The sequence below is a fragment of the Pyxicephalus adspersus genome, chromosome 4 (assembly GCF_032062135.1).
Source record: "Pyxicephalus adspersus chromosome 4, UCB_Pads_2.0, whole genome shotgun sequence".
NCBI classification, from domain to species: Eukaryota; Metazoa; Chordata; class Amphibia; order Anura; family Pyxicephalidae; genus Pyxicephalus; species Pyxicephalus adspersus.
In genome coordinates, this window is record NC_092861.1 from 8,339,701 (window position 1) to 8,355,246 (window position 15,546).

At 41.3% G+C, this 15,546-nt stretch overlaps 3 non-coding genes and 1 pseudogene across 3 annotated transcripts; all 4 read left to right on the forward strand.

Annotated features, from left to right (window-relative positions):
• Positions 1–3,723: 3,723 nt before the first annotated feature.
• On the forward strand, positions 3,724–3,926 carry LOC140330200 (U2 spliceosomal RNA; annotated as a pseudogene).
• Positions 3,927–6,244: 2,318 nt separating this feature from the next.
• Positions 6,245–6,434, forward strand: LOC140330173 (U2 spliceosomal RNA). Its single transcript, XR_011920657.1, has one exon. It is a non-coding gene; the product is annotated as a U2 spliceosomal RNA (small nuclear RNA).
• Positions 6,435–6,727: 293 nt separating this feature from the next.
• On the forward strand, positions 6,728–6,907 carry LOC140330280 (U2 spliceosomal RNA). Its single transcript, XR_011920734.1, has one exon. It is a non-coding gene; the product is annotated as a U2 spliceosomal RNA (small nuclear RNA).
• A 2,372-nt stretch (positions 6,908–9,279) lies between these two features.
• Positions 9,280–9,472, forward strand: LOC140330281 (U2 spliceosomal RNA). Its single transcript, XR_011920735.1, has one exon. It is a non-coding gene; the product is annotated as a U2 spliceosomal RNA (small nuclear RNA).
• The last annotated feature ends 6,074 nt before the right edge of the window (positions 9,473–15,546 follow it).

Consider the following 15,546-nt stretch of genomic DNA (forward strand, 5'->3'; position numbering starts at 1 on the left):
CTTCTCGGCCTTTTGGCAAAGATCCTTAATTGGATTTTGGTCAGAGGGAGTGCCTCCAGTAAGCTGTCAGTCAGTCTCGGCCTTTCTGGGTTCCTACGGGTTCCCAGGATGCTGCTATAGGGACCTACGCCAGCCGAACAGAGGAGGAGTTGCGATCAGCTTTCTGGCTTGCCAGACTGCTTGGATGTCGTTTGCATAATTCTTGTATGCAAAGAGGAGGATTACTGCTCACTGGATTCGCCAGAGAGCTTGGATGTCGTTTGCATAATCTTCGTATGCAAATTGGTGGATTATCATTCGCTGGGCTTGCATTCCATATGCATAGAAGAGGCTGCCCTTCCTGGATCTACTGAAAAGAAGTGGACCCTTTTTTCTGCCTCATTTGCATATGCAAATCTTGCCAAAACGATGCCAAAAATACGGCCACAGAATGGAGGCATGCTCACTCTGCAGAAAGTGCCCCAGGCCTGATCATTTTTCGAAAGATTGTCCTGAAAACAGAGACGAATCGGGACCCTCAGAGGAGGCTTTCCCAGAGCTCAGCAAACCTGCTGAAGAGGCAGAAGTAGCTTCTGCCCCCCCTACCACCACTCCCTCCAAAAAAGGGAAAAAATCCAAAAAGACCCCCCTTCCCCCCATCGAAGAGGAGGGGGAATCTACAAAAGAATCTACAAAAGATGATCCTATAGAAACCTTGATCGTGAAGGAAGTTCCCGAAACCCCTTCGAAAGACATCCCCGACCCCCCACCGCAGGAAGGGGAGGAGATGGAACTAGAACTCCCGAGACTTAAAAGAAAGAAAGAGGAAAATGAAGAGGAGGAAAGCGGAGGGTCTAAAAAACACGGCCCCCAATTAAATCCCAGCCAATTGATTCTGGAGGATATCTCCTCATCTGATGAGTCAGGAGAATTACACATCCCTGACGTGGATACCCCACAAGACGAGGGCGGAGGGGAAAGCCCCATGATCCAGCGACTAGGTGTATAAATGGCTAAAGTCGCATCCTTTAATGTCCGGGGTCTGAGTGATCCCCGGAAAAGAGTCGCTTTATATAATTTTTTTGAAATGAGAAATGAAGATATTATTTTTTTACAAGAATGTCAGTTCGGTTTTAAGTTAAACTACCCGGGATGGAAAGATTTTTGGAAAGGTGAAGTCGTCCTCTCAGGTGGAAACGAAAATAAAAATGATGGTGTTATCATCCTTTGCAAGGAAGGCTGGTCCGTCCTTGAAGTAACCGACATACATCCTGGAAGAGCCTTAATGGCCATCTTGGAAAAAGATGAAGAAAAAATAAAATGTATCAACATCTATGCCCCTGTTAGAAAACATGAAAGAAAAGATCTCTTCAAGAAAATTCAAATGTTCCTCACTGGGGACCTCCCCATAATTTTGGGAGGAGACCTAAACTGCGAAATCCTGTCGGAAAAGAAGAAAGACGGCTCCGCCACGATTTTCCGTAAAATGACAGACGCCACGGAGCTAATCGATGCTTGGACTGCCTGCGGAAAAGCCCCAGGGTCCTTTACTACCTGGTCTAGCAGCCGTGCATCTTCCCGCATCGACCATCTGTTTCTTTCTAAAAAAACCCCGGGCGAAGATGGACTGCCAGCCGATTTCTACAAAATCTGCTGGCCCATCCTGAAAGACGATCTCATGGAGATATTCAACTCAGCTGCTACCCTTTCCCAACTCCCAATATCCTGGAACAAAGGGGTAATATCCCTTCTGTACAAAAAAGGAAATAAAGAGGAGATCAAGAACTGGCGACCTATTACACTTCTCAATGTCGACTATAAAATCTTCGCAAAAACAATAGCCAACCGGCTAAAAAAAGTCATACCATCGGTGATCCACCCAGACCAATCCTGCGCCGTCCCAGGGCGGCTAATCACGGACTCCCTTCTGCTTGTAACAGATATAATCTGGGACACCAAAGACAGAGGCCAGAGCCTTGCCCTCTTATCCGTAGATTTCGAAAAGGCTTTCGACAGAGTGTCACACAGTTTCCTCTTCAAGACTTTGGAGAAAATGGGTTGCCCAACTAAAATCAGAAGCCAGATCGCATGTTTATACCAAAATTGCACTAGCAAGATATCGGTAAATGGGAACCTCACGGAATGTTTCAGGGTTAAAAGCGGAGTGAAACAAGGCTGCCCCTTGTCCCCCATTCTCTTCGTCTGCGTGATCGAACCGCTCCTTTCCGCCCTAAGGAAAGATAAAGTGGTGAATGGCTTCTTTACCCCAGGAAGTGAAAGCGATCAAGTGAAGTGTGTAGCATATATGGATGATGTGTCCATAATCTTGCGAGACAATAGGAGTCTCCTAAGAGCCCAAAGAGTCCTAGAGTGGTTTGGTGGGGCATCCAACTGCAAGATTAATCCAGAAAAATCCACATTACTACTGATTGGCAACTTTTATGTGGATCCCAAAGTTTCTTTCATCAAAAGTCCGGATCTAAAAATCCTCGGAGTGTGGTTCTCCGGAAACTGCTCCAACTTTAAAAACTGGGAATCCCTTCTGGAGCGTGTCCGGAAAAAATTCGACCTATGGAAGAGCAGATCTCTAACCCTGGAAGGAAAAGTACTCATCATAAAACAAGTTATCATTCCTATCATTCTTTACATTGCTATGATTTTCTCCCCACCAAGAAGCATCATGACCAAAATAAACAAACTATGCTTCTTCTTCCTTTGGGGTGCAAAAATGGACAAACTGAGAAGGAGCGAAATGTACAAAGAAAAACTACTGGGCGGAAGAAACCTCCCTGACATAAAACGCTTCATCGGTGCAAAATACGTTGCCTACATAGTGCAAAAATTGACCAGCGGAGAACATACTAAACTTTCTAATTTCATGAAATACCAACTGGGTTTCTTCGCTAGAAGATTTAACTGGTTTCCCACATCTAGAACCAAACCTTATAGATGGACCCCACCGGAACACTACATCCCCGTGGTCAAGTATGTCCAGGATTTTACCTTAGGCCCCTTGGGAATCGACATCTTGAAAAATCATAAAAAAATCCTATCCCAGATCAAAGCTGAAGACCACGTGGCCCTGGTAAGCAATTTCTCGGGCCCTAAATCTAAAGACATCTGGAAAAGAGTCTTTTCTGGCCTACCGAATGATCAAGTGGACCTTGTCTGGAGCAGCTTGAGAGATTGTCTCCCAACCAGGAGTTTCCAGCACAGAAGGGGTTTGATAAGATCTGCGCAATGCCCCAGAGTATCTTGTGGTGGAGAGGAAACCCCCTTGCATATTTTTTGGAACTGTTTTTTTGCCAGAAAGATATGGAAAAAAACCGCAAAGATTCTCAAAGAGCTCGGAGGTATCTGCCTCCTAAACCACGAAGTCGTTCTCTATGGAGAAGGAATCGACCCTGCCAAGTTCAAATTTGCTTGGCCTCTTGTTAACTCCATCAAAATGGCCCTATGGAAAGCCAGGTGTATCTTGGTCCTCAAAAAAGAATCCCTTAAAATTCAAGAATGTATCAACATAGCTTATAGCCTTTTATATGTATTCTTCTGGCGTGATAAAATTACTTTTGGAGCTTCCAGTGCCAGAAACATTTGGAAATTGGACCTTTGGGAGCATTAGGCTCCCCCCAAATTATTTTAATCTACTTTAATTTTATTTTATTTTACTGTTTATCTAATGATGGCTTTTGAATTCTTGGATCTAAGACCATATCGCTCCTAGGCTCCTAGGTTAAGTGGTGTAACGATTCTTAAGATTCTTACTGAGGATAAACAAAAAAAAAGAAAAAAAATCTGTTCTTATCAGTTTAATATCTGATACGTCCCCGATCTGGGGACCATATATTAAATGGATTTTTCGAACTGGGAGATGGAAGTAGAGCTTGCTCGGTCCACTCCACGCATCGCCCTGGTATTGCAGTGCTTCCAGGAGCGGTGCAACTCTCTAATACAGTACTCCAAAGACAGAACAAGACAAAATCCTCCTCCTCAGGAAGGAAGAAATGGCAAGAAATGGCTGCAAATGGCAAGAAATGGCTGCAAATGCCAGAGTCAGAGTCAGGTGTCAGCTTTAAGCCCAGCAAGGCTCTTCTTCTCCTGGGAGCGGCGGCGGTGCCCGGCCGGACTGGCGTTTGGAGGCGGGGACATGCAAAACAGGCAGGTGCTGAGGCGGGCACCAGCCAGCCGGGTGTGCCCGGGCATCTGGCCTCTCCTCTCACTACGACCGGCCCACACTGGGGCCAAGGGGCCGGGCCCACTTGGGGCCCTTAATGGGTTATCGCTTCTCGGCTTTTGGCCAAGATCATTCATTTGGTTTTGGTCAAGAGAGAGTTTTCTGACTGTTCGCCAGTTAGACTCGGCCTCCCTGGGTTCCTACGGGTTCCCAGGGTGCTGCTATTGGGTCCTACGCCGGACAGGAGGGAAGGAGAGGCGATCGGCTTGCTGGGTTTCCCAGTAGAGTCCTTGTGGATGTCGTTTGCATAAAGTTGGCGTATGCAAATTTTGGCGAGCATGGTGGAAACCATGAAAGAGCCGGAGATTTCAACAGGAATCGGTCCGGAGGAGGATGAGAAGGTCCCGGAATATGCGAAGATTCAAAATGCTGTTCGAGTGTTTTTTGGGAGAAAAGGTGAAACGGACCAGTTGATATACTTGGTGGAGAAAATTCTAAAGGAGTTATCTGGAATACAGGTGAGAGAGATCGTAGCACTATACGAATTTCCTAAGAAATCGATATATGATGTTGTGTTTTTGTCCGAGGCTATTTTGCAAGATTTTCTGATGGGTTGGATGACAAAGAAAGAAGACAAGAGAGCCAGTGGGATTAAAATTATACCCCACCATGATGAAGAAAAAATTGTGGTGGTGAGGATGTTTTCGCCCTATATTCCTGTAGAGGAGATTACGAACTTTTTGAAAATGTTTTGTTTAACCGGGAGATGTTTAGGTAAAATTCTGAACAGATGTGGTATTTGGTCGGGTAAATGGAGGTATTTGGTTAAATTTAAAAGAGGTGACCCCCCCCCCAGCAAAATTCAAACTGGGGAATGTAAATAGGGAATTGTATTTTTCCGGAATGGGGATGTTTTGTAAAAAATGTAGAAAATATGGACATCGGATGGAAGATTGTAAGAACCCAGTATGTACCTTATGTGGGGGTTTAGGTCATACTTTCTCTCAGTGTACAGAGGGGAGGAGATGTAATTTATGTCTGAGCTTAGAGCATTTATACATAAATTGTCCAAAAAGGAAAGATAGGAGTGGTTTTGCATCAGAAGCTGAGAGGGAAACAGAGGAAATGATGGAGGTGAGTAATGAAATAGGGAAAGAAACAAAAGAAATGACAGCTAAGAGGAAGAGTAGTTGTGAAAAATTAGGAGAAGAGAAGAAGGAAATGGAAGTACAGAGTACAAGTATTAAGGAGGAAACAAGTCAAGAGTTAAAAAAAAGGAAAGAGGAAGTGCAAGGGGAAATACCAGAAGTTAATAAAAATGAAGAGGAGGAAGATTCTGAAGAAGAAGAGGAAGAGGAGTGGGCAGGGAGAAGTTGGTATGATAGAGATACATGCAATAGAGCAGTTAAAATAATTCAAGAGGGAGGACCTCCAAGTAAAATGGAGGTAGATTGGTTAAAAGAAGTGTTAGAAGTAAAACGTTTAATGGGAGGAAAAAAAAAGGAGGTTGTTGAAATAGAGATGGGAATTAAAAAGACGACCAAAGGAAAGGTAGGAGTATTGAATAAAGTGTTTAAAATTCCTGAATGGTTAGATAGAACATTTCATGGGAAAAAAGCAACAGATGAGGCAATCTGGACAATTATGGTAGAAATCTGTATGTTAAGGAATATACCAGAAGATGGTATGGATTATTTTTATGATGGAAAATTCTGGGCAGAATTTAAGTAAAAACAGAAATGCAGTAGGTGTTTTGTCTCTGTTATATAAAATTATGTTTTGAAATTATTGAGTTTTGTTTTAAAAGTCAGGTGGTTCTGGTGATCTTTTGAATGTATTTTGGAATACTGGAAACTTTAGTTGTTGGAAACGAAAATTTGTGTAAAAAGATGGTTTTGTTTAAATTATGAGTAACTAAATGTAAATTGAAAGTTAAAATTGTAAAAAGTTTTCAAATAATGGATAAAGTTATGTATAAATCAATTGTAAAAATTAAGTTTAATTAAAATTGTAAATCCTAAGTTATATCATTTTTAAATGATGAAAAGTATAAGAGTAACCCTTTGGCTTCGCTGAGGGTTCTCTAAAAACGTGTATTTTCTAATAAAAATGTAAAAAAAAAAAAAATCTGTTCTTATCAGTTTAATATCTGATACGTCCCCGATCTGGGGACCATATATTAAATGGATTTTTCGAACTGGGAGATGGAAGTAGAGCTTGCTCGGTCCACTCAAAGGAGATAAGATAGAGGTGTGGGACTGCTGTAAAATTGCAATAGCAGAAATGGCACCCTTTTACCAATTAAAGAAAAAGAAAGAAGGAAAGAGTAAAGCATACAGATTATGGAATCTACAAATGTGGAACGCCTCATTGGAATGAGATGAGAAAAGGGAAAATACTTACCGAAAATAGGTGTCCGGGAGATGAGTGATGAAACCTAGGAAAAATGGGAAAAAAAAAAAAAAAGAAGTGTTTTGGAATACTTATGAGAGATAAAATTATTTGATTATTTTAATAAAGAAAATGTTTTTATGATGATGGTAAGGCACGAGTAGTCCTTCGGCCGAGCCGAGGATAACCGTGTGGTCTTAATAAAAATGTAAAAAAAAAAATCTGTTCTTATCAGTTTAATATCTGATATGTCCCCGATCTGGGGACCATATATTAAATGGATTTTTCGAACTGGGAGATGGAAATAGAGCTTGCTCGGTCCACTCCACGCATCGCCCTGGTATTGGGTTTGGTGTTGGTAAGAGATGTATTATGGTTTTGCAAAGATAGGAAGATTCCGGTGAGTTTGTTAGCGATTGACTTTGAGAAAGCGTATGACAGGGTGTCGCATGAATTTATGTTTAAGATTTTGGAAAGAATGGGTGTGCCTGGGAAGGTGTTGGGGTGGATTAAGATTTTGTATAGTAATATTGGATGTAGAGTGATTGTGAATGGGTGGTTAACGAGGAGAGTGGGAGTCAAATCAGGGGTGAGGCAAGGGTGTCCTCTATCGCCTGTATTATTTGTATGCGTAATAGAACCTTTGATTAGAAGTTTGATGAATGATAAGTGTGTTAGGGGTGTGGAAATACCGGGAGGAAGTGGGAGGAGTTTGAAAGTAATTGGATATATGGATGATATTACGATTGTATGTAGAGATGTGATGAGTTTAAGGAGAGTGAAGTTGCTGATGGATCTTTTTTGTAGTGCGAGTGGTTTTAAGATAAATATGGATAAAAGTGAATGTAAAATGTTTGGGGAGTGGAAGGAGCTGGAACCAAGTGGGTGGAATGAATGTAATGGAAGTCTAAAGGTGCTGGGTGTGAAGTTTGATAGAGACTTATGCGGGAAAGAAAGTTGGAAGGATGTGTGTGGGAAAATAAGGAAGAAGTTTGGTTTGTGGAACTTGAGGAGTATGTCGTTGGAAGGTAGAATTTTGGTGATTAAGGCGGTGATAATTCCAATTTTGTTGTATGTGTTTCTGGTGTTTCCAGCACCAGATAGGGTTTTGAAAGGTATAATTAAGGATGTGTTTGTGTTCTTTTGGAATTCTAGGATGGAGAAATTGAGTAGAGTGAAAGTGATAAAAATGGGTGTGAATGGTGGTAAAGGTATGGTGGATGTAGAGAAGTTTTTAGGGGTAAAATATATCAGTGCATGTGTGGAGTTGTGCCGAAAAGATGGGATTGAAGGATGTATGTTGAGATACGTGGGTGGGGGTGTGTTAAGGAGATGTAAGTTGTGGAAGAGTCAGGTGGGAAGACCGGTATGTTTTGTGGCGCCATGGTTTTATGTGAGGATTGAAAGATATATTAGAAGGTTTGGATTGCAAGATGTGTCTGGGGATGAATGGTGTTGTAGAAAAAAGGTGATGATGAGGATTGCAGGGTTGGAAGAAATGGAAATGATAGGTGGAGTTAGGTTGGAAGATTGTGAAGAAGTGTGGAAAAATGTAAGTTGTAAGGAGATCATGAATAGGCAGAAAGATGTTGCATGGATGTGTGTGCATAAGTGTTTGCCAACGAGAGAATTTCAGAGAAGGAGAAGGTGTGTGGATAGTGAGGTGTGTCCTAGGGAAGGATGTGGAATGGTTGAAAATATGGAACATGTGATGTGGGAGTGTAAGTTTGCTAAGGAAGTGCGAAAGTTTTTGGGTAAGATTATAAAAGGATTGACTGGTGTAGAAAATTTGAATTTTGAAATGTTAATATATGGTTTGTGTAATTTGGATGTTGAGAAAAAAAGGATTTTATGGATGATTGTTAATTGTATGAAAGAAAGTTTGTGGGATGTAAGAAATATTTTAATTTTTAAAAAAACTGTAATTAGTGCGAGAGAGTGTGCTTCCTTGATCCGTGGAAGGATGTTTGTTTATGGGTATTGGGATAGGAAAAAGAAGGGGAGTGGTTTTGTTAAGGAAAAGTGGATGTTTCATAAATGGCGGGATTGGGTTTAATGTGGTGATGGTTTTGTTTTTTGTGATGTGTTATTTATACTTTGATGTTATTTATACTTATGTTGTGTTTTTTTCTTTTTTTGAGTAGGTATTATAGTATATATATATATATATATATATATATAAAAAAAAAATTTTTGTGTGTAATGTGGTTTGCTGTGTTTTATATTTTCTTGGAGTATAATTTAGTTTGCTGTGTTTGTATTTTGATGTGTAATTAAGTTTTTTGAAAAAAAAAAAAAAATTTCTATATTTTTTTTGTGTGTAATTAAGTTTGCTGTGTTTACAATTTTTGGTGTGTAATTTGTGTATGTTAATGGGTGGGAAATGTAAATAAAGTTGTTTTTTTCTGTTTTGGTTTGCATTTTGAGGGTGGGTTATGTAAGAATATGTGCTTGGTTTTCTTTGTTATGATTTTGTATGTTAGGTAAATTATATGGAAATTGGATTTATGTTAATTATGTTTATGTAAATAAGGGTATATTATGTGGGTGGGAATAAAGATGATGAGGAGGGTGCTTCCGGGGTGGGATATGTTAATTTTGTTATGTGATGGACTCCCTCTGACGGACTTTTTTCTATGTATATAATTTGTGTATGTAGTTTTGATTGTGATGTATGATTGTTTATGTGAAAACTGTGAACTTGTGAAAATTTTGTATATACTATTTTAAACTTTTTATCCTTACTTGAATTTTAAATAAAGAATTAAAAAAAATCTGTTCTTATCAGTTTAATATCTGATACGTCCCCGATCTGGGGACCATATATTAAATGGATTTTTCGAACTGGGAGATGGAAGTAGAGCTTGCTCGGTCCACTCCACGCATCGCCCTGGTATTGCAGGGTTATCGCTTCTCGGCCTTTTGGCTTACGATCCTTAATTGGATTTTGAGCTGAGAGGAGTGATCTTAGTAGTCCGCCAGTAACCTTGGCCTTGTTGGGTTCCCGAGGGTTCTCAACCTGCTGCTTTTGGGGTCTACGCCGGACGAAAGGGGAAGAGGTGCGATCAAACCCAGTACTGGCTTCGGTCAGGAAAGGTTTTTGGATGTCGACTGCATAACTTTCGTTGCAGTGGTTGGACGAGGATTCCTGGATTTACCCTTTTCTTGGAGGATTTGCATACTAGGCTAATCGAGCCTGGAGGACTAGACCTTCCTTTCTTGGGAAATTTGCATACTAGGCTAATCGAGCCTGGAGGACTGGACCTTCCTTTCTTGGGAAATTTGCATATTAGGCTAATCGAGCCTGAGTCCTGGAGGACTGATCCTTTTTTTCTTTTTTGGAAATTTGCATACTAGGCTAATCGAGCCTGAAGTCCTGGAGGACTAAGCCTTCCTTTTTTTCCTTTTTGGGATCTTCTCCCTAATCTGTCTGGGGGAGTGCTGGGAAACTCTCCCTTTCAAAATTTCGTTTTGACACCAGCCTGGTGATTTAAACCAGGTTTTTTCTTGGTTTTTTTCTTTTGTTGCTCTTTTGCCTTATCCTTGTTTTGCAGATACAATGGAAGACACTACTAACTTTGAACAACAATGGATCAAGGATACGATCAGAGTCTTAGTGGATCCCTCGGTAAGAGAATCCAAAGACATTAAGTTTGTGTTTTCAAAACTTCTGTTGGAAATTTGTGGGGTCAATAAAGACCATATACGTTGTGCCCAGGCCTTCAGAGGCAAAGGGCTATATGATTTTACGTTTAGTTCTATGGTGGCTTGTACAAGCGCCTTTAAAAGGTATGAGGCCAGAAAACATGACCCGGCCTTCAAGGGCATCAGGTTTTGCCCGCTCTTCCAGTTTGGGCTCCGGATGGTGGTCGGCCACATGTACGACCCCTTCGTCCCAGAGGAAGATATAGAGGATTTTCTGCTCAAATACTGAGATCGTGTTGAGTATAAGGGTGAGGTGTTGGGGGAGCTGGGTATTTGGAACGGGAAGAGGAAGTTCCTGGTCTCCTTCAAAAAAGATGAGGATGAGGAAGGAGGCATTGTGACTCCTCCCCCGGTTTTTTCCATTGGCAGGAAGCGAGGCTTTTTGTTCTTCAATGGCATGCCCGACTATTGTAAGAGTTGCAGGCAGAATGGGCATAGGACCAATGACTGCAACAGGTGCCGGGATTGTGTTGATACTATCCATCAAAAAAGAGACTGCCCGGTCACCAAGGTTAAAGAAATGCTTGAGAGAGAGGAGAAGCAGAGCCATAGTGATGTCCCTAGTAGGGAAGAGAGTGTGGAGTGTCCCGAACAGAGGGCTCCTGTAGTGGTGTCCGATAGTTCGAAGGAGCAAATAGGGGAAGGTGGCAGGGATATCCCTGATGCCTTAGGTGCCCTAAAGTCCCTGATAGGGGAGATCCCAAGTGTAAATCAAATGGAGGTGGAGTGTGGTGGAGAGCAGAGAGATATGCCTTCCCTGGAGGAGGGAGAGGGAAGAGAAGAAATGGAGGTTGATCCTCTGAATAAAAAACGTAGAATGGAGGAGGTAGATGGCGAAAGTAGCAAAAAGAAAGGCAGCCCCAGTGTGGGGGAAAATAGTGTGGACTTGAGTAGCCCCATAATAGGGGTGTTGTCATCCTCTGAAGAGTCTGACTCCTTCGTGATAGAGGAGAGCTCGGGATCTGTGTACCCCGTGCAACCCTCTCTAGTAATCGATCCTTTTACGCCAGCTGACGGGGAAGATGGGAATAGCCCGGGTCCCCTGAGGCAGGCTGCCGTTTAAATTCATATCTTTGAATGTTAGAGGCTTAAATGATATTAGGAAGCGCGTTGCGCTTTATGATTTTTGTGAATGCGAAAATTTTGATGTGATTTGTCTGCAAGAGTGCCAGATTGGCTACTGTTTGGATTATTCAGAATTTAAGCACCCAGGGCAATATGATTGCTTTTTCTCGGGTGGGAACGAGAATAAAAATACGGGTATTGGCATCTTGTGGAATAGAAGTTGGTGTAAACTTGAGGAAACGGAGATTGCCCCTGGGAGGGCAGCTTTGGTTAAATTGAAACAAGGCGATTTTGTGATCCGTGTCTTATGTGTCTATGCTTCCACAAAAAAAGAAGAAAGATCTGACCTTTTTAGGGACCTTGGTCTCTTTTTGGCGGGAAGTGATCCGCTAGTTCTATGTGGCGACCTGAATTGTGAGGTGGGGTTAGATAGAGAGAAGGTTGGCGCTGCCACCACAACACAAGTTAATCTAGGTGTAGACAGTCAGAAGGTTGGCTTTGCCACCAAACCCCAAGCTAGAGCAGGAGGGGGGAGGAAGCTTGACGGGTCGGCCACAATACTGAAGGAGGTCCTGATGTCTTACGGTCTGGTTGATGTATGGGCAGTTTGCGGGAGGGATATGCAACACTTCTCGACATGGTCCAATGGACATGTAGAATCCCGCTTAGATTATTTTTTTGTTTCTCCAGAACTAAAACCGAGTCAGTTTAGTAGCAAACATAATGGCTTCTCGGATCACAAAAGCATAGAATGCATGGTGTGCCCACCCTTGGGCAAGAATAAGGTCTCCAGCTATTGGAAACTGAACACTTCACTGTTAGATGACGAGGATGTTTGTCGAGAGTTCATTGAGCGTTACTCTAATTGGAAGGTGGAATGTGAGCATGTACATGATGTTTGCCAATGGTGGGACGAATTGAAAAGTTGTTTTAGGAATTTTTTTATCACTAAAAGTAAAGAGAGAAGCAGAGCTAATAGAATTTTTTACCAGAATCTTAATTCAAGACTGCAATTGTGTTTTCTTTTAAAAAACATGGGTATGGAGGTGGAGGAGGATATTACCGAGGCTAGGAAAGAAATCAGGAGAGCCTTGAGTGATAAGGGAAAACAAATTATTTTTAACAGTCGTGTAAAAATTCTGGAACAAGACGAGAAATGCTCTCGCTTCTTTTTTAAGAAAATTAGAAGTAATCATGATTTTTTAGACAACATTGACGGTGAAACTGACGGTGATAAATTATTAGAAAAGGTGGTTTCCTTTTATGAGATTTTATATTCTGAAAAGATTTTAGACCATGATCTTAAACTCTTTTTTATTGAGAACATTGATAACCATTTTTCTGTCTCAGAAAGTGCCTTTCTGGATTCCGATATAGAAGAGGCGGAAACCTTGCAGGTTATCCGTGATTGCTCCAATGCAAAGACCCCAGGCAATGATGGTCTTCCCGCGGAGTTTTACAAAAAGTTTTGGAGTATTTTAAAATGGGATTTTATGAAGGTGATTTCTGTAGTTGGGAAAGAAGCTAGACTCCCCCAATCATGGAGGGAAGGGGTGATCTCTTTAATTTTTAAGAAAGGTGATAAGAGCAATTTGGAGAACTGGCGCCCAATCACGTTGTTAAACGTTGATTACAAGATATATGCGAAGATCTTAGCCAATAGACTTAAGAAGGTAGTATCCTCTGTTGTTGGGGATGACCAATATTGCTCGGTCCCTGGCAGAAAAATCACAGACGCCCTCATCTTATTAAGAGATATGATCCATGACTGCCATGAGAGGTTACAAGATCTTGCTATAGCTTCATTTGACTTCGAAAAGGCATATGATAGAGTGGCATACGCTTTCCTTTGGGATGTCCTTGAGAGGATAAAATGCCCCCCAATTTTTGTGAAACGGGTCCAAACTCTATATAGTGGTTGTGTGAGCAGAGTTTCGGTTAATGGAAACTTGACCCCTCCTGTCAAGATAAGGTGCGGTGTGAAGCAAGGCTGCCCTTTGTCACCGATTCTTTTCATTTGCGCAATTGAGCCTCTGCTGGTGGCTCTTAGGAAAGATAAGGTGATAAGAGGCTTTTTCATCCCCGGAAGTAGTGGTCAACAGGTGAAAAGTCTGTCTTACATGGATGATATATCAATTGTGATCAAAGATGAATGCAGTTTTAAAAGAGCCTGTAGAATCTTGGGGTGGTTCTGTGGTGCTTCTGGTTTTAAAGTGAATTTTAATAAATCATGTGTTTTACCCATTGGATGTTCTCATTTGAATTTTGGTGCAGAATTACAAGTTGTGACCGAATGTAAAATTTTAGGCATTTGGTTTTCTAACAATGTTGTGAGTCACAAAAACTGGGAGTCTTTGTTGGAAAGGGTGAAAAAGAAATTGGACTTCTGGAAGTTGAGGTCTCTTACTCTAGAAGGTAAGGTTGTTGTTTTTAAGCAAGTGATTTTACCTCTAGTTTTATACCCTGCGATGATTTTTTACCCTCCAGTTTTAATCCTTAAAAGGCTCATCAAATTGATTTTTTACTTCTTATGGGACTCCAAGATGGATAGGCTTAGAAGGTCCGACATGTACAAATCCAAGGCTAATGGAGGAAGGGGTGTGCCGAACCTCCGGAATTTCTTAGGAGCTAAGTACCTGGCTTTGGTAATAAAGAATGTGGTGGGTAATGACCATAAAAAAGTTGGGAATCTAGTGAAGTTCCAATGTGGTTATTTTGCCAGGAGGTACCGTTGGTTCCAACTTGACCTGAGAAAGCCTTATAGTTGGACTCCGCCTAAATTTTACATCATATTAGAAATGTTTATTAAACAACATGGTCTACAAGAAACGGACCCCCATATTTTGGGGAACCATAGAGCGGTCTTGGCTAAAATCATGGCAACTGACACTGTCTCCAATGTAGGTAATTTCCCTGAGAGGAAAGCCAAGGAAGTGTGGGGTAGGATTTTTGCTTCATGGCTCGCTAATGAGCAGGTTGATCTTGCCTGGGCATGTGTTAGCGAATGTCTACCGACTCGCTCTTTCCAGTATAGGAGGGGGCTGGTTAGGTCACCTCGATGCCCCAGACAGGGTTGTGGAGGAGATGAGTCTGTTTTACACATTATGTGGAATTGTGACTTCGCACAGGGTGTATGGAGGAGAGTTGCGTCCATTCTCAGAGATATGGGTTGGACAGGCCTTTTCTGTTATGAACTAGTCCTATTCGGGGAAGGATTGTCAAGAGAAAGTTTTAAAGTCATCTGGTGTTTCTTAAATGCCATGAAGTCTGCGATTTGGAAAGCACGAGGCATCCTTGTGTTTAAAAGTAATGCTATCAGCATGCAAGAATGCGTTAAGTTGGGCCTAGGGTCCTTGTACACCTATTATTGGCGAGATCGGTCCTTGCTAGGGCCACAAAAGGCTATGGAGCTGTGGCAGACAAATAAATGGAGAGTGTACTCTTAAAGGTTTTTTTTATAAAGTTTTGTTTCCCTTCGGTTTATTTTTTCCAATGATGTAGGAATATCGGAAGTATTATTTCTTTGGTTATTGCTTCTATGATTTCCAAACTGAGGAAAAAAAAAAAATACCGGTTGAGTTATACCAAGAATTATGGGCTCATATTGGAGAAGATTTTGCGGAGATACTTAAAGAAGTCTTTAAGTCAAACAGAATGCCGATTTCTTGGAAAAAAGGAATAGTGACGTTGCTGCCAAAAAAAGGAGATTTAGAAAATATAAAAAACTGGAGACCCATAACATTATTAAATACAGACTACAAGATATATGCAAGAATATTGGTTAACAGATTTAAAGAAATAATTGGCGAGTTAGTACATAGGAATCAGGTGTGTGGAGTGCCAAAGAGAAGCATACATGATCACTTAAATTTGATAAAGGACGTTATTGCTTGGTTTTCATGCAGAAGACAAAATTTGGCGCTAGTAGCTCTTGATTTCCAGAAAGCCTTTGATAAGGTTTCGCATGAATATTTATGGGCAACATTAGGAGAAATGGGCTTCTCAAACAAAACAGTGGAGCGATTGAAAGAGATTTATAGTGAAACAAAAAGCAAAATATTAGTGAATGGTTTTTTGACACAAGAAGTAGAAATGCAATCAGGAGTCAAGCAAGGATGTCCACTATCACCTATCCTATTTATATGTGCGTTAGAACCTCTAATGAACACAATAAGGAAGGATAAAGTAATAAGGGGAATAACGCTACCGGGAAGTGGAGGAACAGAAGTCAA